We start from the raw sequence: 18,079 nt of genomic DNA, 5'->3' as shown, positions 1-18,079 counted from the left end.
AGATTACTTCTCACATATAAAGTTGAGAGAGAAATGTGAACGCAACTTTTCCCCTTCTACACGATAGTTGTTCACAGCAGAGTTGTGCATGCCATGAGCCAAACTGTTAAATGAAACTGCAGTCATCAAGGGATGTGGGGACTTAGGGCATTTCTGTACATCACTTTCATCAGAGGATCCACTAGCAGTGTAAATAGTAAACCATTATTTAATTAACTATTACAGATATCATCAAGTAAAAAGCAAGGATGCAGGACAAGGCAGAATAGAGTCCTTCCTCACTTGAGGAGAAGGAGCAGGGTTTCCCTGTACCTACAGAAACCCACAAAAACCAAAGTAACCTTACAGAAGCTCTTTGCCCACTACAACACAAGCGATTTAGGGACAGGACATGCTCATTCCTGAGTACACAACCATCCCATACAAATCCCTTCAGAAAGGGCAGGTTTAACACTAATGCTGCTCCAGTGCTGAACAGTAAAGAGGATTCCATCACCTCTCCAACCTCCAGCCAAGCCCAATATCTGGGACTCATCAAGATTTGTCCCTTAAAGCCTGTTTTGTAACCAAGACTTCACACTGGCCACTGTGGTGCCAGGCCACAGAAACAGGATCAAGCACCCTGGCAAATTGAAAGAGGATTTGCACAGACAAATAAAACAGATTTTAATAAAAACAGATATTTCTAAGTCTGTACTGCATAACGCTCTTCACTGTTTGTTACACAGTCGTGTTTTATGGAAACAATAATTTCCTTTTCTGTTTTTCTTTTTTGTTGGGCAACAAAAGAGTAAAATGGTTGATTGGGGCCATAAGATTCCTCTCAGTGCACTCAGCTCACACACAAACACTCCAAACTGGACATGTATGAGGGTAATGATGGTTCCTTGGGGGAAATCTCATCTGTGTGTTAGACCACTACTAGCACCATTCTGGTACCTCATAGGCAGCCTCCAGTATCTAGCAGAACATTACCATAAAGCACACAACTGCATGAGTAAAGGAACTATGAGCTTAAGCTTCTCTATGACAAAAAGTCCTGTAACAGTTTGCAAGTGGTAACTTGCAATGTTATTGCAAAATAACAATTAATAGTTCTCTGTTCCACTTCAAAATCTAGTTAGAAATAACCTGAGATCAGTGGTTTTGAACAGTTTGAGTCCAACAAACACTTCAAATTCTCTAATTTACATTATGCAACATATTAAAGCCTCTATTAAATTATCATGTAAAAAATGGTATCAGGGGAATCACCTAAAAGGATAAATATTTTTTTCAAAAAGGAGCCAACAGTTTTACTATAGTACTCCAGCAGACCTCTATATGCTTTAAACAAAGCAAAGAAGTGTTTCCTGAAAAAACAAAAGGAACTTATTCCCCCCAAGTTGCATTTAAAGCCATCCTTAATTGATACTTTGTGATTTAGATCCCTTCTTCCTTTGCAGCCTGAGACTGTAGAGAGTCCAGCTATGCAGTTTCTCTGCTGTGACTCACAGCTAACTGGTGGCCACAGGCTGCTGGCTGGGAAAGAAGAAAACAATTCTCCTCCTTCATTTTGTCTTGTTCAAATCACAAACAAACTAAGTAGCATTGATCCCCTCTAACTGATGTGTTCTCCACAGGAATATTAAACTGAAGGAAAAAGAAGCAGCCTGTGAAATCATAAATTGAGGAGCATCTGCTTGTCCTGGACCACCCTTCTGAGGAAGGCAAGTGTGCTTCTCCCCATTCCACATAAATATTGAACAATGGATCTGGTCTTCATCCACACTGCATGTGAGTATTAAGGAGCCCACTGTGATTTGTGGAGAACAGGAACTGAGAGCAAAAAAAAATAAGACTGCTTTTAGAAACACATCCATGTATCAGTTTTGAGAGCGTTGCAGGACCTGCTCTTTTATTCTCTCCAGGCTAACAATCTCCCTCCAAAAAGGCACCACAAAACTAAAACCAGCCTGAAATTGGCTGTTCCCTGACAACACGAACAACAAAAGCTGCTGCAAGAAAGTGTGGGAGAAATGAAAAAAAACCCCAAAACAACACAAGAAAAAAAAAAAAAAAACAAAAAACCCATAAAATCAACCCATAAAGAAAGAAAAGGGAGAGCTAATCCTTCCCCTCTGCTGACATGACAGTGCTAGCACTGAGAATGTGACAATGAACATTACATAAGGCCTGGCTCCCACTGTGATCTGAACAAAAAGAGCCAGCATGAGTCAATGGCAGCATCTGCAGCTCCTTACACAACCTGAGCATCCAACACCTGCTGTGGGAGCAGCCACAGGGCCCTTCTCTCCTGCACCTCGGGAGGCATGTGGGAACACCCCACTGCCAGCACTGGCAACATCTTGTGACCCTTAAAGAAAACCTGAACTCTCCCTAAGATGCCAGCATTCCCTCCCCCACAGACCTTGTGAGGTTCTTCACCTCTGGATACAGCCAGCAGAAATGGGCAAATGTTTTTGTGTTTGTATTTATGTATGTATATCTAGATAGGTATATAATTATTTGCCTGATCACTGATGCGTTGCTTCTAAGGGCAATTTTGTTTAATCATATTAAAGCAGAAATTGACTTCCTATAAGTCAACTCTCTCCTTTCAAATACTCAAAATGTCCTTACCAGTGGGGACCATCATAGAAGAGCAATTTGTTTGTTACTGCATAAAAGTTCAGGCTACCTGAAGTAAGAAGCATGTGATCAGTTTTGCTTACAGTAATTACTGACATCTGGAGTAACACCATCACAAACTAACAAAAAATTTCTCTTACTTCACAGAATCTCCATCGATGTTTTTAGCTTTGTCAAATTCTATATAAATGGCACTTGCATTACCTACTAAAGGAAACTCTCCTTCCCTGATCACTGTTTCCTTCAAACAGCATTTCAATGTAAAAGCCACTTTTGAATGTGTTTTTAGATGTTTTGCCCATGCTGCTACAGCTATAGAAAAAACAACCTGTGTAAGGAGTAAAACCCTAAGAAAATATTTCAAATGGTGGAGAAAACTCTATAGTAGGGCACAGTGTGTCAGGATTCCAAATTACATTCAATGCATTTTATCCAGCAGATTAATTTGGAAAATTCTTGCCTACCTTGCATTAATGATAACCATTCTCAAATTCCAAAAGATAAGTTTGAAAAGTCAGATCATGGGAGAGGTGTGCCAAGCCTTCTCTTCGTGAACACCCAAACTATGTCAAGATATGAGCCAATTCCCAAGCAGGAAAGATAGAGATGACTGAAAGATCCCTCTGGAACTTAAGGTCTTGTCATACATAGGTGCCAGAGAAGAAGTTATGTAATAAATCAAGACTAAATTACATAAACAGAAGCAGTGGAACAGAGAGGAGTGAAAAGGCACGGAGCTATTCCCCTCTCAAGGAAAGATCAGTCACTGTCACTCTTTGAAGACAAGCTGTGGCTTTGGTGATTGAGATATGCTATGGCTCACCTCCTTGAAGGGTATCCCTCAGAAACAGACAGGGATAGCTCATAAACAATGTCTTCATCTTTCAGGATGAGGAAAATTGCAACTTTTCCTAATGTTAAAAGGTCTAATTTTATCCTATTTTCTCAGTATCACCCCATGCACACACACTCCTCTCTTTGCCTCCCAGAGAAGCACATTTCCTTACAGGGGAATGATTCACTGCCTTCAGCTGTGTCCCTGCCCAGGAAATGAGCTTTCCCACCAGCAGCAGCCCAGGGCAGCCCACCATCCCCTGTGAGACAGACACCAGTCACATCACACACTGGCATCACCAGAACACAAAGTCAACACAACTTAACTCTGCCTTGGGTCACAGGTCTGCATTTCAGCACAAAGAATCGCACAGGTCTGGGAGCTTGGTTTTGATGCCTCATCCTTCTCCTTCTTCAAAACTGGACTGAAAATCTGAGGTTCTGGTTTGTGTAGTTATAGAAAAAGGAAGGATTCCACAAAGGTTTGTTCCTCTTTATTCCCTACCCCACCTCCAGCAGTGATAATTACACCAGGGATGAGGAAGTATTACTTATGCCACCTAAGTTTACCAAAGAAAATTGAACATGAGCAAAAACAAGAGGAAAACCAAAAAATCATCTTGAAGTAGGAGGAAATGGAAATAAACAGTTTTGAACTCGTGTGATATGACAATTAGCCTATGTTAGACCCAATTTGCTGCCAAGCAATCAGACATTAAACTAATTTTTATTGAATTCCAACATAGATTAAAAATCCATTAAAGGATTAAAAACTGTCAGAAACTTCTTCCAGAGTCATTCCCTCCCTGCAACATTGCACAGTGATGAAAAAACCTAATGTTTAAGTGTCACTTTTCTGCTAGTTTTGAGAACACAGTTACCAAAATCTCTTGATTTTTGCCTTTCCCATTAAACAGGTCAAAATAAAACACTTAGACTGATCCTTATCTATCCTGAACAAATACATCTGCTTTAATAACACTGTCACTATAGGCAGTTCACATGGAAAGCAACTGGATGAAAGAGCCTCCATGGTTCTGTCCTTAGTTATGGAAGCACCACTTCGGTTGTGCTTTGCTGGCTGAAAACTTCCCAATGGTTTGGACAGGCCTGAAAGGGAAAACTGTCTCTCCCCACAGAGCACAAATAACCCAACACACTGCTGAGGGGATTGTTTGGATACACACAAAAATCACACAATGGAGATAATAAATTTTATTTCACAAAAGAAACAGAGCTATGAGTCTCATGATATGCATATTATATGTTTAGCTTATAAAATTGTGAGTATACGACTCTACATACTGGAGTTTACTTCCAAAAGAGCTTTAAAAGCAGCACAATGCAAGCTGGGCTAAGGAGGTACACAAATATTAGCAGGAAGATAATCTATCCTGAGGGAGACCATACCCTTTTGGTAAACATATCCAACTGTCCTGTCCCAATTCATGCTAAACAGGATATTAGCTACCAACCAGCACAAGCACACAATGTTTAAGCCAGGAAGGAGCAACTGAAAAGGGACATATTAACAAATTACTGTAAAATACCATGTGACAAATAAGCACCACAACAACCATCCAGAGAAGTAGCTGCTGGCTACCAAACATAGCTCTTTTAGAGTAAAAATGTCACTACCTCCCAAGTGTATAAATTGACTTAACTTTTTAAAATGTCTTTTGCAGTACTTGTTCTTACCAAACACACAATACTGTATATTCATCCCCACACAGAATCCAAAATGTTACATTTCCAAGATTCAGAAGCAGAATGACAAAGAGCACTCAGCTGTGATGCAGCCAAAACCCACAACCTTCTGGGTATTCCTTCTCTCAAAGTTAAAAGCAAGTCTCAGTCAAGTGCTTTCCCCAAATGACCACTTCTTCTATCAAAGCTCATTTAGCATTTGCAAATTCTGCCTGACTGGCAGCTATGCACAGTGAGGAAGAACAGAGGGAACAGTAGGAAAGCCAGGTCTTCTCCTGTCCTCTTGACTTGTTACCATCCCAAGTGAAGGCAACCATGTGTGATAAGAAGGCACCATCCCTATGCTTTGATGCTCTTTCCTCCTCAAATACAACAGAAATGGAATGTCTTGCCTCATCACTATTTACCTCCCCCTCCTTTTCAATTATTAGTTAGATTATTGAATTATTAGTCTTGAATCATGGAACTGTTTGAGTTGGAAAAGAGCTCTAAGATCATAGAGTCCAAGCACTAACCCAGCACGGTCAGGTTCACCACTAAGCCATGTCTCCAGCTGCCACACTGAGGCATCTTTTAAATCCCTCCAGGGCTGGTGACCTCACCACTTCCCTGAACAGCCTGTTCTGATGCTTGACAACCCTTCCAATGAAGAAGTCTTGCCTAACATCCAATCTAAACCTCCCTGGCACAACCTGAGACCATTTTCTCTTATCCTGTTGCTCATTCCTTGAGAGAAGAGACCAACCCCCACCTGGCTACAACCTCCTCTCAGGGGGCTGCACAGGGCAATAAGGTCCCTGCTCAGCCTCCTTTTCTCCAGGCTGAGCCCCCTCTGCTCCCTCAGCTGCTCCTCATCTGACCTGTGCTCCAGACCCCTCCTCAGCTCCCTTCCCTTCTCTGGAGAAGCTCCAGCATCTCAATGTTTTTCTTGCTGTGAGGAGCCCAAAGCTCAGCCCAGGATTTGAGGTGCCTCAGCAGTGGCCAGCACAGGGGACAGTCACTGCCCTGGTCCTGCTGGTCACACCAGCACTGGTACAAGCCAGGTGCCACTGGCCTCCTTGGTCACCTGGGCTCATGTTCAGCCACTGCTGAGCAGTGCCCCAGGTCCTTTCCTGCCAGGCAGCTTTCCAGACCCTCTACCCCAGCCTGTAGTGCTGCAGGGGGTTGTTGTGGCCTTCCTGCCCTCCAGGAGATCAACGCTCCTGCCCACACTGGTGTCACCTGCAAACTCACTGAGGGTGCCCTCGATCCCCTCGTCCAAGTAGCTGATAAAGATATTTAATAAATAGGTGTGACCCCAATCCCAAGCTCTAGGGAACCCCACAAGTACCCAGCTGGATGTGGCACCATTCTCCACCACTCTGGGCTTGGCCAGGTTTTTTGCCCAGTCATTTAACTGAACTTGCTCATTTATCTATTGGAGAAATTCTTGATTATTATTGATTTGGGCTGAAATAAGAAAATTTTGTAACTACAACTCTTATCTTGATGGGAGATTTTGGGTACAGTTAACAGCATTCTTTAACAGAGAAAACTAAATACATTTCACTTCCAAAGGAGATTTACTGGCAATGCTGTAAAATCTCAATCAACTTCATTCATAGTTGTCCCCTTGCTAGGAATGAAGGAGGCAGATGACAGAAGTTAAAGACTTCTCATCACAATAAAGGGATAGATGTTCACAAAGAGGCAGAGTATCTCATTCTGTTAAAATAAGCATTTCACTGACCAGAGGTATTGATTTAATTGAAATATAAGATCTCCTCTCTTGCTTTTTGTTAGTGCTATGGTAAGTACAGGAGGAAGGAAAAGGCACCTCTAAACAATTTTTTGTAAGGGAGGAAAAAAATACATTTTTCTACAGAGTCTGTATGACTAAGCAGATCACCCACTTCTCCTGTGTTCTCTACTCATTATCTGGGTCTTACTTCTCTCAAGCAGTTGACTATTGTCACTATAAAATAAACAAATTCAGATCACAGACCTGAACTATTCCCATTCATTGGAGAACAGGATGTGAAGTTATGGTTGACAGAAACTTAAAAATGCTGGCTAGGGTGAATCTTAGTATGCATTGTCCAGAATTAGGAACTCCCTCCCACCAAAAAAAAAGCAGCTTCCTGAGGAAATTCTTCTCCAGAGATAAGAGGATTACATACCAAAACTGGGGGGAAAATTAGGAAAAAAATTTCTCTTCTGGGATAACAGCTTTTCCCCAAACATCTGATCTCAAATGCACTGCTTCAATTCCAAATCTTCTCCATTTCACGCAACAATCACCTTGACACCCAGTTTTCAAGGCAGCTGTTGCTCCCTATTTAGAGCCTGTGTTACACTTCATAGCTAAGCACAAAAAGGCACTGGTCTTGTAAGGTTTATTTCTTGGTCCTGTTCTCTAAATTCCTTGACACCTACGGACAAGGAACTTAAAATCCAACTGATGTCACCACTCCTACAACAATTTCTCGATTTAAGAAAATATTATTTGTTCCTGCTATCTCCTCCACCCCTACAAAAGCTGATTTTCCTTACTTCCTATGCCCAGAAGCTTGTGTGTGGTTGCTGAGGTGCATTCCATAACCCGGGCACTTGTTTTAAGGAAGGGATATACAGCTTTTGCACTAATTCAGGAAAGGAGAAGCCACAGCCAGCTGCTTTTTCACACAAGTGTTAAGCAGCAATGCTGCAAGAGTAATCAAACCTCTGGGCAGTTACATTACACTGGGAATGCTGTTCCTTTTGCTTCCATCAGAGAGTGATGCAAATAATAAATGCAAAGACTGAATAAAAAAGCACACTAAACAGAAGATGGCAACCAAACTCTGATGCTAAACCTACCAATTACAGAGACAGAGACGTGCCTTGACACTGACAGAGAGTTTTCAGATTTCACAGGCACCAGAAGAGTAATAAACATTTGGCCTTGATTAAATTACCCATTTTCCCTCTTGCTGACTGCAGCCTCCCAGGCCTCGGACACATTTTCTGCAGCAGCTGCTCTTTTCCCAACTCACACACTGCTCCCACACTGTGCCAACACAACCCCTCTGTGTGGCTGGACAGCAATCTGATTCAGCTGAAAACCTACCTGGAAGCAAAATTCAGTTCCCAAATGTGATCTACCACAAAGTTGCATGAACAGCTTTGTGAGCACAAAGGGGGGAAAAAAAACCAGTGAGAGGGTGAGAACATGCAGCCCTGGGTATGGGCTGATCAAGCTGGAGTCACTGTCACCAAGGCCATGCTCTAAGCAGCCAGACACTGCTCCAGTGCAGGGGACACACAGCATTTCTATTTGAGAAAGTGAGATGGTCCTTGTGATAAAGCTTTCTTGCCTTCAAAACTCCAGCCCAAAGGATGGTGCACGCAGCCAAAGTGAGACAATCTTCTCAATTGTCTCTTTGAGTAGTCAAGGCATCACTATGTGGTTTGTGTAAATTGGTTCTGAACTTCATTTTGCTGGACTTTTTCAATTCATAAAAGCAATGCAATTGCCACTCAAAGCACAGAAGTACAAAGTATATCATGCAGTCAGACACCCTTGCTGTGCACATCTCTCTCCCCACAGCAAATACTCTTAAACTGCCCAAAGCTCAAAGCAAAATACACCTCCTCATGTAGATCCTTAGCATGGAGCATCTTAGTGAGAGCCTCTGTAAACAGGTCCTTCCATGTGGGCACCAGAAAAGGCAGGATAAGGCTGTTTGAGGGAACAGGAAGAAAAGCTGTCCCAACCTTGAGACACTGGTAACCTGCACTGACAGAAATTTCTCTGGGTCAGGGCATGTCTCCTCCTAAATGCACTCAGAGGGATTTGTTAAAGGAACACCTCTATGGGGTGACAAAGGGAAGTGATGCAATCTGTACCATGAGAAGATATGGGTAATTTCTTGAACCTCATGAGAGGAATTTACTTTGGCCATAATGACCTCCCCCTTCCTGAGATCAAGGGCTGATTTTTACTACTTGAATAAGAGAATCACTTTCTTTAGCCCTCTGCCTTTCTTCATTTTCTTGTTGTATCTTACTATGTCCGGGATAAGTAGATATTCCTGGGCTGTCCTAGAACCTTTCCCCAAAATGCAATCAAGAGCCACTGTGGGGATCTGGCCATAAATACATATAGGTGTATGTATTTTTTACATTCTATAGCTTATACTAAAAAATGTCACAGCCAAGCATAGATAAAAGTGAGAAGAGAAGTGACACGTCTCCTTAACGACCATTAGAAAGATACCTGTCTGATATAGGATACAGGAGGAGTTCCAGCACATTAAGACCAAATGAAATTAAAAAAATCTGAAATCCTTATCTCCTGAGTTCTACAATCTCCTCCAATCCCCAAAATCTTATACAGACTCCCTGACAATTAACTCTGTTCACCTTCAATCTTCCCTGCATAAAGCAACTGTAAAGAGAAGCCAGCAGCTCATTGTGGGGAGGGAGGGAAGGTAAAGAAACTGTTTACTTGTAATCACTTCTGTCTCTCTTCACTGCCTTCCTTCTCTTTGTCAGCAAAATGGGTCAGACAAGATAACAGAAAGGAGAGCAAGAAATGCAGAGGAGACACACCCCCTCCAAGCTGCAAGGAAATTGAAAGATAAACAACTTCCCTCAACAGAAGGATTTACCTCTAAGTCTTCCTGCATAGGCCAGCCCAGGAGTGTAAAAAGAAGAATACAAGACCTTGCCAAAATAATAAAATACATCTTAGAGGGGAAAACATAACACTTGGCTGGAAAATGCTCCAAGGTCAGCAGGACAGCCTCCTTCAGTGATAAAGGAAGTCACTTCTTACAGTGCTGACCCCTCCCCAAACCCAGATGTCCTGAACAGACAGATTACATCTGATGCTTGCTGGAACAAGGGCTGGTGTAGGCACACATTCCCTGCAGAAGTTGATGGGGTGCCTGGGAAAGGCCACCCAGGACAACCTGCCCTGAACAGAGCATCCAGCTCCTGCATTTCCTCCTGCATTTCCCACGGCCCTTGCTCTGACACATGACTGGGCATGCACCCATCCTGTGATGGGGAAAGGATCAGGATGTCTGGATAGGTGCCTACCAGGCACAAGCTGCTGTCACAGCCAGATTTGCTTCCATTGTGCTTCCAGAAGGGTTTAGGAAAACATCCCAAACCAACTGTCCACAGAGAATCCACAGACAACCAGTAATCTCCCTAATGGCCAAGGCAGGAGAGCACCCGTGGATTTTTCCTCTCTACATCCTTCACTGCTTTGGCAGACAGAACACAGCAGAAACCATTCCTCTGGTGGACAAGGGACACACTGATTTCATACTACCAGAGACACACAAGGCACTGCATCCTTATGCATCCACACCCAGCTACCTCTGCCAGCAATAGCACATGCAATTTATTCCCCCAATGAAAAAGCAATTTCTACAGAATGTAAAGACTACTCACTACCGGGGTAAACATCTTCAGAGCATATTATGAAATTTTTTTGAGGAAAAACACTGGGGAAGATATTCCAACCTCTTCAGGAAATGAAACAGCCACCCCTGTCCTTCCACATACAGCCCCTTCCTCTCCCCATTACCAAAACCAACAGCGGTTCCCAAAAAAAGAGATCACAAATATTTGATTTCATTTAAGTACATGGTGCATACAAGCACATTTATTCCCTCAAGAGAAAATGTACACTTAATAGATGAAAAGGAGTGCTGTAAGAGAACAACCACCACCACCCGATCCTGTGAGTGACTCTAGCAGGAAGAGTCTGAACACTGGGTGAGATCTGTTTAGCAAGTGCCAATGCCCCTGCATTTGTGTGCTGGCAGGTACACTCGTACATTTACGGAGCATTTCCTCACCCATATCTTCCAAATGAAACTCCTTCCTGACTTGATGACTCCTGGAGATTGAGACATCCTAATTTTCCTTAATACTTATAAGCATCTTCCTAATGTCTTCAGTGGTTGATCACAGTCACTGTTAACAATCTGTGCCTCTTTCCTAATTTGAAATAATCTTTTTAAACCCAAGGCACTGGCTGCTATTGTATCTTTTTCCACTAAATTAAAGAGCCTTTGGTACACAGCCTATTCTGCCCAAAGAAAATTAAGAAACTTTTAAATACCTTGTGATAAGCTAAACTAATTGAGCAGTTCAAGAAAAAGTTTTATAATGAGCAGTTTAATCCCTGAAATAACATTGAACACTACATCTTTCTTGTCTTTGAACATCTCTTTAAAAACACCAACATTAAACCTTGTCAAAATACTCTGCAACTGATTTCACCTCTCTGTCCTCATTCAGTATTTCCTGTTATTATGAATGTACATTAGTATTTAAAAATTAATTAGCTTATTTTAAGCTCTGAGGACTCACTGCCATATATCTGCTCTTCTCCTGCCATCCTTTCCAAGGTCACTGGTTTCTGGAAGCACAATTCTGTATTCTAAACCTACAGCCTCCAGTCTTTCCCATAACATGCATAACATGCCTCAGATCTATAAAAACATTTGGTCATATTAAACCCAGTTACCCAAACAATTCAGAGGACACTGTACAGCTGCTGCTCCTTCTTCATGCTTCACCACTCAGGCACAACCTTTACATAATCCACAAATTTGAATAGCTCTAATTTCATGTTTTCTTCCAGGCCACTGACAAAATTACTACAAAGCTCTGGACCTACTATAAATCCCTGAAAAAATCCTCCATTCATATTCTATTTTCCTCATCCACTGTTCTTAATCCAGTTGTTGACTTATAGCTCATACATGAAACTGTATCTGTTGAACAAGATTCACTTTTCAACAACACCCTCATTGACTGAAGCAGTCATGGGAATACAATTACCACACAAATCCCATTTGTAAGTGTGTTTGATACAAGAGATTTAATTAGAATTTTTTGATCTTCCAGAGCACTGCTACTCCCCAGCCACGTAACAAAGTCTCTTTTGCTTCACTAATTTTGAGTAAATCCCACCAGCAGCCCTCCTCAATCAATTCCTTTTGGAACATTCCATTTTCCATGTTGACTCAGCAGGCAGGCAGAGCACCTGTGCTCCACTATCCACTCCCAGGCTTTGACAGGTCCACGGATTTTGCTTGGTTTGGGGTTTGGTTGGTTGTTGTTGTATCAGCAACAAACAGAGCAACTCACATAAGAGCAACTCACATAAGACAATACATTTTAACAACCTATTTATTCTGGATTCAACAACTCCAAATATAATAACCCACACTTCACTAATGCTGATCTTCTGGGTAAGACTGGAGAAACTGGAGAAAATCTTTGGTGAATTACCATGTCTCTAAAATGTCATTTCCCTAGTTCTGTTGGGCTAGAAAGGTTCTCTTCATAAGAATTTTAGATAAAAACTTTCACTGTGAAGAGAAGATAGTACAAGCCAAAATTATGTTACTTTCACCAAGTTTCAATTGCTTCCCATCCTGTGGTTGCCCTACAAACTCCTTGTACCCGACCAGCCAGGTTCTGCATTTCTGTGGTCAATTCTGCCCTTGCACAGCTCCACTTCTTTGATAATTAGATCAAGCTGGTTTGCCACAGAGAACACCAGAGTAAAGTTTTCTGCCAAATCACTACAAAACCCCTTTAATTGCTTTTATAAGTTTAGTGCCTGTCTTATATAAAGCATGTTGTTTTGCACTTGCCTCGACCAAAGTCCTCCTGGTTCAGTGTAAGTTTCAATGTATTTGTAACCCAGGAAAGCACGTGGGCATGTTAAGTAGAAAACCAAAGGTGGAAAAGCTCATCTGCCATCCATCAGCATAGAAACAGTTACAGTGGCAGAACAGAAATTTTGTTAATATGCTCAATTCTTGGCTAACTCCTACCAGTACCATTGTGTGTGCCTGTGAAGAGAAGGAGGAAAGAGTAATTTAAGTCATACCAGCAAGCAGCTAGTTCATCTCATCAACTCTCCTCTGCTTCCAAGAGGTGCCCAAGAAGCAAAGAGTAGCTGCACTTTGCAGCTCAGAAATTCCTCTTAGGATTTAGGGCAGTAGTAGAGGGCACAGTTTGTATGGTCTGAATGCTGCACTCTGTGTTTATACCACAAGCTGCACTGATTGCATCTAAGAGACTTCTTCAGCCTGGTTTCAAAGCAACTGGCTAAAGGTCTTCCCCTAAAGATTTCTGCATCTTTGAATGAGATCTTCAGTCATGAAGTTATTCAGCACTTTTCCCCAGCACAGGATCAATATTTCCTCCAGACAAGTGCCTACCACCCTTTACATCTCTCCCGATGCTTGAATAACTGACTGCCACTAACACCAAACTTGGATCATTCTTCCTTTCTTTCTTTGTGCATTTCAACTTGCAGATACACTCTCAGAACAGCAGCTTTGGGACAAGCTGACAGGCCGCCCCAGAGGGCTTCAAATCACTTCTCCTACTTGCAGGTTTTAGAGCACAATGAAAAAGCTGCCATGAGCTCCAAGTGATGGATGTAACACTTCAAGTGAGTCACAGACACCTTTGAAATGCCACAAGATTTTTGGAGGTGTCAGACTGACCCCAACTCCAGCATTACCACTGAGTAACAGCAAGATTTCAATTACTGCAGCTGCTCTAAGATTGCAATAGCACTGAATCAGCCTTGCTCACAGGACTGCACAGAAATTCTGCTACTCCACATCAGGCATAAATTGAGTCAATAGCGCATCTGACCTTTAAGAATTTCTGAAAGGTTATTTTCTATACCTTGAGATATTTTTCAAAGTAACAAATCTTATTGATGTTCTTATGCAGTTTTACATCTGCATGAATGAAAGCAATATATACTTCTTCACCTTTTTATTCCCCCTCAAAACTTGTTTCAACTTCAGGTACACCAATTTTGTCAGCAAATGTGCAGTTGGCATTTGCTGGTTATCACATAGAAAATACTGATCAATAACTCACTATTATTTAGAATGGCATGCCACCAGCAAGCTAGTTTTAAAACATGATGACTTAAAAAAACAAACAACAAAACAATACCACCACATTCTCAGAAGCTCAACCAGCTTCTAAAGGTGCCTATTCAACAAATTTTATCTTCTCATACCAGCAAGAAGCTAGTTCCAGTAATTCCACCTTTTCTTCTCCCAGTATATAATGACACTTGATTTCATCAGCTAATTCTGTCCCTTTCTCAAACAACAAAGGGTTATTTATTATTTCATCATTCCCCTTCCTCTTTAAGATTGTTTCTTAATAAGGATAAAACCCTAAAAATTAAATGTGAGGTTTCTAAAAGTTAACAAGAAACAAAATTTTCATTCATTGTTTCAAATTACCTATCAGATTCTACCCAACTCTTCTTCTGTGCTGGCAAAAGTACTCAATAAGCACTGATTTGGGTGGCAGGGCTCTCTATACGCCAGCTCTCTATGAATTGTTTTTATATAGCTAAAATATTGCTTAAACACAACAAATTCTTTCTTGAGATGAGCATTCTCTGACACAAGTTCAGCTGTAATTAACAATCAGGTAAATATAATGCAGAAATTATTTTGTGTAAGCAGAAAACATGTCTCAAAACTATATCTGTACCAAGGATCTAGGAATAGTAAACAGTACTTAACCTCTGCAGGAACTAAGTTCTGGAGAATTAGGTTTAAAAGAAGAGACTTTGTTAGCAGAGAATATTATCCCACAGGGTAGTGTCTCCCAAAAACTTCTAGGCACCCTATGGAAACAAGTCCAGAGAAATTACAGGAACATTGTTGCATGGTAACTAACAGCACTCTTAAAAACCTTGTACCCAACTGTTTCATTCAACTGACACCCATTTTCACCATGTTTGAAAGCACACTTCCTCCATTATTACATTCTGGATTTGATCACATGGGATCCAACTCCATCCCCATGGGAAAAGGTTGCCACTCCCATCCTAGCTCAGTGAATGGATACATCTCAAAGAAGTGTTTCAAAGGACAAAATCTGAGAAACAAAGTGAAGGCAAGGCAACAGGCAGACCTGTCAGCTGGGAACTCAGGATACCTGGGACAGCAGAAGGACTTAAGAAAGGGAGCCAAGGGTCACACTAGTGACAACTGGAATATGTGGAGAAGGATGGAACAACTGCTGCTCGGTGCTGCAGGGGTGTGATGTGACGTGTGTGTACCCACACATGTGCGTGTGCACAGGGATAAGGCTCTGCAGAGCTGTGTGGCAGCAGGGTGAGAGACATTAGTGCTGCAAATACCTCCCTGCACACAGGAGATGCAGCACATGGTGACAGCACTGGGCTGTACCAGCAGGAGCACAGCCCCCTGACCCAGGGAAACCACGGCTCCCTGGCACTCAGCACTTTTCAGAGCCACTGCAAACACCACGGGCAGTTCTGGGCACCCCCAGTACGTGCCAGGCACTGATCAGCCAGAGTGGGTTTGGTGGAGGGGCACCAAGCTGCTCAGAGGGACAAGGCTGTGTGAAGAGAGGCTGTGGGAGATCCAGACTGGAGAAGAAAAGGCTCTGGGGAGCTGACAGCAGATCTGCTGGACCTACAGAGGGTCTGTGCACAGGGGCACAAAGCAGGACATCAGACACAAACTGCAATGGTGCAGGTGTGACCTGACCTAGAGAAAAGGCCTTTCCTTTCCTGGTGAGGACAGTCAAGCACCAGAGCAAGGACACAGAAACTGACAAACTTTTTTCATTTAGGTCTTAAACCGTCCAAAGTCCTGGTCTGACCTTGGTGTACATCCCACTTTGAGCAGCAGGTTGGACTAGACACCTCTTGAGCCCCTTTCCAGTCTGAATTATTCCACAATGTCAACTTGGATCCCAGAGAACACCACAATGCCCTGTTACAGATTTACTATGCCAGGTTATACCTCTCAAATCTTCACTAAAAAGCCACCACTATGGAGAGGACACAAAACCCTTGCTGTTTGGTTCATCTCCTCACAAGAGCACGGGTTCCCACCCACGATCTACAATAGCCTTGAGTATCAAATCTGGAATTCCAAGAGATTTTAGAGGTGCAGAAGTTACCACTGTGTGCAGAACAAGTGGAACCCAGTGCCTAAACATTCAGAGCTTTTTTGGGAGAAGGTGGTGTTTTCTCCGAGGCAGAAAATGTCACACATCCACAACAGCTCTTCCTTAAAGTAGCAACTGTATATTTCTTGAAAATTTCACATTCAGCACCTGCTCCTCCATGAACAACCTCTACATTCTGATACTATTAAGGCACAGGGTGAGAAGCTGCTTTGTTCTCTCTGTATATTCAGGGTCTACAGCTCCACACCTGGGAAAAGAAGCCTCACTTAGCAAACCAAAACCATGCCAGCTCCCACCAGGAGCACCTGCAGTGGTCTAAGCAGACTGCTTTGTTTTTATTCTTCTGCTGGGTGCTGCTGCCTCTAGAGCAGAGCTACTTAAATAAAGGCTGTTTATTCTAAATTAATTGATTCTGCATTGAAGCACACAGAGACACTCACAAGGCCCATTACTCTAAGTCAGGAAGGGGAGCTACCACCTTCAACCAGGGAGCAGAACATCTCAAACCAACAGAGAAGTTTCTGCACTGATTTGCTCCTATAGGCTAAGTGATTATTCACCAAGTCTGATGCTTGCATAACCATACAAAGGATATCCAATGTTAACAGTTATAAAGACAAGCAAATGTAACCATCTTATTAGCATTAAAAAAAGGAAAAAAGATCTGTTACTTCCTTTTACTGTTTGGGTTTTTCCTATTTAGTGTTTTGAGTTTGGGGTTTTTCTTGTTTTTTAAATCAAAATTCCTGCACCTGCACACAGACTGGAGGTATGTTGTAAACTTTTTAAAGCACCAGTTTTGTACCAATCGACTAAGAGACAGGATGGGATTTCAATGGAGTTTGCAAGCATCTCTCAAATGTGAGCACCGAAACATAGAGCCACCCAAAACCCATCCTCGGAGGGAGCAAGTTGAAAAGCTGGAGACAGGAGAGAGAGTAACAGGATCAGCAGCACCAGCTCGGCACACCGAGCCTTCCCCTTCCACGGCTCACAAACAAGTCTCACGCAGACAATAAATTATGACTTTGCATGTCCGTTTAGCAGTCCCACAGACCGTGTTTACCAGTCCCACAGATCGCTGCTGCTGGGCCACAGCAGAGCGTGACAGCGGCCGTGCCCGGGCTCCGCCAGGCCCTTCCGTCCGAGCACCGCGCTGCCGGCACGGGCAGACCCCCGGGAGCCCCGGTACCCCACGGGGGGCGTGTGCACCCCCCGGCCGGCTCCACCACAATCACAACCCCGCTCGAGCCCCGAAGCTCGGCCGGGCGCGCCCTGGGCCGGCCGCCCCGCTCCCGGTGGCGGCTGCAGCCTCAGCCCCGGGCCCGGCCCCGCAGCCCCCGGCTCCTCGCCCCGCACCGGGACCCGCCCCCCGGGCGGCCCAGCAGCACCGCCCCTCCGCCCTCCCACCCCCGCAACGCTCCCGGCCCCTCGGACCGCGGCAGCCGCTCCCCCGCCGCCCCCACCCGGCGCCCACCGCGGGCCGGGCTGGCGCCCCGCGCACACCCCCGGCGGGGCGGGCGGGCCTTCGCCGGCGTGCCCAGCCCGGCCCGCTCCGCTCCCATTGTGGCGGCGGCCCCGCAGCGCTGCGCTCTTACCTGGGCGGCGGGCGGGGGCTGCGGCCCGGCGGCCCCGGGAGCTGCGGCCGCCCCGGGAGCTCCGGGAGCTGCGGCCGCCCCGCCGCCTCCTCCCGCCTCCGCCGCTCCTCGGGCTCCGCCGCCGCTCGGGGCCGCCCCCCGTCGCAGCGCCCGCCTCGTCCCCCGGGCAGCAACAGGCGCCTCCGCCGCGAAGGTTCCGCAGGGCGCAGAAAGGTTCCCCCCGGCCCGCGGGGTCCCGGGGCTGGAGCGGAATGAGGCGGGATGGGCCGGGATGAGGGGCCCCGGCTGCTGCTGTCCCTGTCATGGGCTGTGAGGAGAGCGAC

At 44.2% G+C, this 18,079-nt stretch overlaps 1 protein-coding gene across 2 annotated transcripts in view; it reads right to left on the bottom strand.

Annotated features, from left to right (window-relative positions):
* RAD54L2 (RAD54 like 2) overlaps nucleotides 1–17,841 on the bottom strand; it is a 68,759-nt gene extending 50,918 nt beyond the window's left edge. For both annotated transcript variants that reach the window (XM_066558433.1, XM_066558435.1), the window contains exon 1: nucleotides 17,757–17,841. The gene's annotated coding sequence lies outside the window, so the exon portion shown is untranslated. The remainder of the gene's footprint in view (nucleotides 1–17,756) is intronic.
* Between the last annotated feature and the right edge of the window lie 238 nt (nucleotides 17,842–18,079).

The sequence above is a fragment of the Molothrus aeneus genome, chromosome 12 (assembly GCF_037042795.1).
Source record: "Molothrus aeneus isolate 106 chromosome 12, BPBGC_Maene_1.0, whole genome shotgun sequence".
Taxonomy (NCBI): domain Eukaryota; kingdom Metazoa; phylum Chordata; class Aves; order Passeriformes; family Icteridae; genus Molothrus; species Molothrus aeneus.
The sequence above is the reverse complement of the archived record's forward strand: the minus strand, read 5'-3'. Positions and strand labels throughout refer to the sequence as shown.